General features: G+C 38.4%; 1 protein-coding gene across 1 annotated transcript in view; it reads left to right on the top strand.

Moving 5' to 3' along the window:
• LOC137643117 (uncharacterized) overlaps positions 1-5,000 on the top strand; it is a 403,292-nt gene that overhangs the window by 397,431 nt on the left and 861 nt on the right. The gene's annotated exons all lie outside the window — the stretch shown is intronic.

The raw sequence follows: 5,000 nt of genomic DNA, 5'->3' as shown, positions 1-5,000 counted from the left end.
GATTTGGTCATATTTATAAGGTCTAATGTCTTCTCTACTCTATTTCCATTATCTATAATAATTGGTTTAATTGATGTCATTTGAATAACAGCATTATTTAATTTATTTGACTCATTTTCTATAAGAATATCAGGATCAGATACTACTGGATTAACAATCGCCCCTGCAAGATCATTACCAATTAAAAGCTGGATAGATGATCAAGGCAAAGGATCTCGTAAAACTGCAATTAAAACATTACCTTAATAGCAAGGACACTGTAAATTCACCTCTGCCAAAGGCATGGATTTGGTGGTACTGGGGTCAGAAACAGTAACATACTCATGTCTCAGTTTGAAGTCCTGTGAAGGCAGAGCTACCACACTTTGGGAGGATCCTGTATCTCGTAAGCAAGTTACTGGAATACCATTCACGGTGCCTTTACAAGTAAAAGGTTTGAAGACGTCCCCATCAATTTCTTGAGCAGCAACATAAAAGGTTTTCTTATTATCCTTCCTACTAGGGTTCGGAGAATTCTTTCCAACATCAGACTTCTTGCACGAAGAATTAGGACAGTTCTCTATGTGATGCCCTTCCTGCTTACAATAGGAACAATCTGCTGTGAATGATGGAGAAAAATTAGACTTATTAAATGGTTTAAATGTTTTATGGATCAAGTAGTAATCATCAGCTAAACTGGCTGCTTTCAACAAGTTGGTTTTTCCCTTTTCAAGAATTAAGGTAGCAATGTTACTTGGCAATTTTCTAATAAACTCTTCCATTAGGATAAGATTTTTTAAGGATTCAAAATCTGAAACACCTGTCTTTTGCAACCATTTTGTAAATTGCCTAACTTTGTCATTGCAAAATTCAACAAAAGATTGTGAAGGCATTTTGTAAAAGTGGCGGAACTGTTGCTGATAACCTTCAGCTGTGATGGCATAAGCATCTAAAACTGCCTTTTTAATCACATCATACTCCTTTACTTCAACCATCCGAGAGATTACATATGCTGCCTTATCTTTGAACTGATTTCTGACAACCAATACCCATTGCTCCTGAGGCCACTTAAAGGTTTTACCAGTGTCTTCGAACGTTGTAAAGAATACATCTGGGTCCTTTTCATCAAAATCAGGAAGTAGCTTTTTAGTTTTGAGTATGTCGAACTTACTGGGTATCTCTCCATCAGTTTTCAGCTTAAGCTGTATATTTGCCGACTTCTGTTCCTTTTGTATATCTAGTTCAGCCAATTTACACTTGTGTTCATACTCCAATGCCAATAGTTGCTGTTGCTTTTGAAATTCAAGGTCAGCTTTTTTCTGATGTTCTGCAGCCGCTTTCTGTTGTTCTGCAGCCGCTTTCTGTTGTTGTGCAGCCATTTCTGCAGCTGCTTTCTGTTGTTCTGCAGCCACTTTCTGCTGTTCTGCAGCCGTTTTCTGTTGTTCTTGTTGCAATTGTATTTGAAAATGCAACCTTTCTATTTTCGCATCTATTCCAGGGGTGGCATAGCCACTAGGTAGGATTCACTCAAGTCCCGTCAGAAGTAGACTTATTAAATGGTTTAATTGTTTTATGGATCAAGTAGTAATCATCAGCTAAACTGGCTGCTTTCAACAAGTTGGTTTTTCCCTTTTCAAGAATGAAGGTAGCAATGTTACTTGGCAATTTCCTAATAAACTCTTCCATTAGGAAATTTTTTTTAAGGATTCAAAATCTGAAACACCTGTCTCTTGCAACCATTTTGTAAGTTGCCTAACTTTGTCATTGCAAAATTCAACAAAAGTTTGTGAAGGCATTTTGTAAAAGTGGCGGAACTGTTGCTGATAGCCTTCAGCTGTGATGGCAAAAGCATCTAAAACTGTCTTTTTAATCACATCATACTCCTTTACTTCAACCATCCGAGAGATTACATATGCTGCATTACCTTTGAACTGACTTCTGACAACCATTACCCATTGCTCCTGAGGCCACTTCAAGGTTTTAGCAGTGTCTTCGAACTTTTTAATGAATACCTCTGGGTCCTTTTCATCAAAATCAGGGAGTAGCTTTTTAGCTTTGAGTATGTCGAACTTACTGGGTATCTCTCCATCAGTTTTCAGCTTAAGCTGTATATTTGCCGACTTCTGTTCCTTTTGTATATCTAGTTCAGCCAATTTACACTTGTGTTCATACTCCAATGCCAATAGTTGCTGTTGCTTTTGAAGTTCAAGTGCAGCCGTTTTCTGATGTTCTGCAGCCGTTTTCTCTTGTTGTGCAGCCATTTCTGCAGCCGCTTTCTGTTGTTCTGCAGCCGCTTTCTGTTGTTCTGCAGCCGCTTTCTGTTGTTCTGCAGCCGCTTTCTGTTGTTGTGCAGCCCTTTTTGCAGCCGCTTTCTGTTGTTCTGCAGCCGCTTTCTGTTCTTCTGCAGCCGTTTTCTGTTGTTCTTGTTACAATTGTATTTGAAGACGCAACTTTTCTGTTTTTGGATCTATTTCAGGGGTGGCATAGCCACCAGGTAGGATTCATTCAAGTCCCGTCATAAGTACACTTATTAAATGGTTTAATTGTTTTATGGATCAAGTAGTAATCATCAGCTAAACTGGCTGCTTTCAACAAGTTGGTTTCTCCCTTTTCAAGAATGTAGGTAGCAATGTTACTTGGCAATTTCCTAATAAACTCCTCCATTAGGATAAGATTTTTTTTTTAAGGATTCAAAATCTGAAACACCTGTCTTTTGCAACCATATTGTAAATTGCCTAACTTTGTCATTGCAAAATTCAACAAAAGTTTGTGAAGGCATTTTGTAAAAGTGGCGGAACTGTTGCCGATAACCTTCAGCTGTGATGGCATAAGCATCTAAAACTGCCTTTTTAATCACATCATACTCCTTTACTTCAACCATCCGAGAGATTACATATGCTGCCTTACTTTTGAACTGACTTCTGACAACCATTACCCATTGCTCCTGAGGCCACTTCAATGTTTTAGCAGTGTCTTCGAACGTTGTAAAGAATACCTCTGGGTCCTTTTCATCAAAATTAGGAAGTAGCTTTTTAGCTTTGAGTATGTCGAACTTACTGGGTATCTCTCCATTAGTTGTTAGATTAAGCTGTATATTTGCCGACTTCTGTTCCTTTTGTATCTCTAGTTCAGCCAATTTACACTTGTGTTCATACTCCAATGCCAATAGTTGCTGTTGCTTTTGAAGTTCAAGTGCAGCCGTTTTCTGTTGTTCGGCAGCCGTTTTCTGTTGTTGTGCAGCCATTTCTGCAGCTGCTTTCTGTTGTTCTGCAGCCGCTTTCTGTTGTTCTGCAGCTATTTCTGCAGCCGCTTTCAGATGTTTTGCAGCCACTTTCTGTTGTTCTGCAGCCGTTTTCTGTTGTTCTTGTTGCAATTGTATTTGAAGATGCAACCTTTCTATTTTCGGATCTATTCTAGGGGTGGCATAGCCACTAGGTAGGATTCACTCAAGTCCTGTCATAAGTAGACTTATTAAATGGTTTAATTGTTTTATGGATCAAGTAGTAATCATCAGCTAAACTGGCTGCTTTCAACAAGTTGGTTTTTCCCTTTTCAAGAATGAAGGTAGCAATGTTACTTGGCAATTTCCTAATAAACTCCTCCATTAGGATAAGATTTTTTAAGGATTCAAAATCTGAAACACCTGTCTTTTGCAACCATTTTGTAAATTGCCTAACTTTGTCATTGCAAAATTCAACAAAAGTTTCAGAAGGCATTTTGTAATAGTGGCAGAACTGTTGCCGATAACCTTCAGCTGTGATGGCATAAGCATCTAAAACTGCCTTTTTAATCACATCATATTCCTTTACTTCAACCATCCGAGAGATTACATATGCTGCCTTACCTTTGAACTGACTTCTGACAACCATTACCCATTGCTCCTGAGGCCACTTCAAGGTTTTAGCAGTGTCTTCGAACGTTGTAAAGAATACCTCTGGGCTTTTTTCATCAAAATCAGGAAGTAGCTTTTTAGCTTTGATTATGTCAAACTTACTGGGTATCTCTCCATCACTTTTCAGCTTAAGCTGTATATTTGCTGACTTCTGTTCCTTTTGTATCTCTAGTTCAGCCAATTTACACTTGTGTTCATACTCCAATGCCAATAGTTGCTGTTGCTTTTGAAGTTCAAGTGCAGCCGTTTTCTGTTGTTCGGCAGCCGCTTTCTGTTGTTGTGCAGCCATTTCTGCAGCTGCTTTCTGTTGTTCTGCAGCCACTTTCTGTTGTTCTGCAGCCGTTTTCTGTTGTTCTTGTTGCAATTGTATTTGAAGATGCAACCTTTCTATTTTCGGATCTATTCTAGGGGTGGCATAGCCACTAGGTAGGATTTACTCAAGTCCCGTCATAAGTAGACTTATTAAATGGTTTAATTGTTTTATGGATCAAGTAGTAATCATCAGCTAAACTGGCTGCTTTCAACAAGTTGGTTTTTCCCTTTTCAAGAATGAAGGTAGCAATGTTACTTGGCAATTTTCTAATAAACTCTTCCATTAGGATAAGATTTTTTTAAGGATTCAAAATCTGAAACACCTGTCTTTTGCAACCATTTTGTAAATTGCCTAACTTTGTCATTGCAAAATTCAACAAAAGTTTCAGAAGGCATTTTGTAATAGTGGCGGAACTGTTGCCGATAACCTTCAGCTGTGATGGCATAAGCATCTAAAACTGCCTTTTTAATCACATCATATTCCTTTACTTCAACCATCCGAGAGATTACATATGCTGCCTTACTTTTGAACTGACTTCTGACAACCATTACCCATTGCTCCTGAGGCCACTTCAAGGTTTTAGCAGTGTCTTCGAACGTTGTAAAGAATACCTCTGGGCTCTTTTCATCAAAATCAGGAAGTAGCTTTTTAGCTTTGATTATGTCGAACTTACTGGGTATCTCTCCATCACTTTTCAGCTTAAGCTGTATATTTGCTGACTTCTGTTCCTTTTGTATCTCTAGTTCAGTCAATTTACACTTGTGTTCATACTCCAATGCCAATAGTTGCTGTTGCTTTTGAAGTTCAAGTGCAGCC

Source organism: Palaemon carinicauda, chromosome 6 (genome assembly GCF_036898095.1).
Source record: "Palaemon carinicauda isolate YSFRI2023 chromosome 6, ASM3689809v2, whole genome shotgun sequence".
Taxonomy (NCBI): domain Eukaryota; kingdom Metazoa; phylum Arthropoda; class Malacostraca; order Decapoda; family Palaemonidae; genus Palaemon; species Palaemon carinicauda.
The sequence above is the reverse complement of the archived record's forward strand: the minus strand, read 5'-3'. Positions and strand labels throughout refer to the sequence as shown.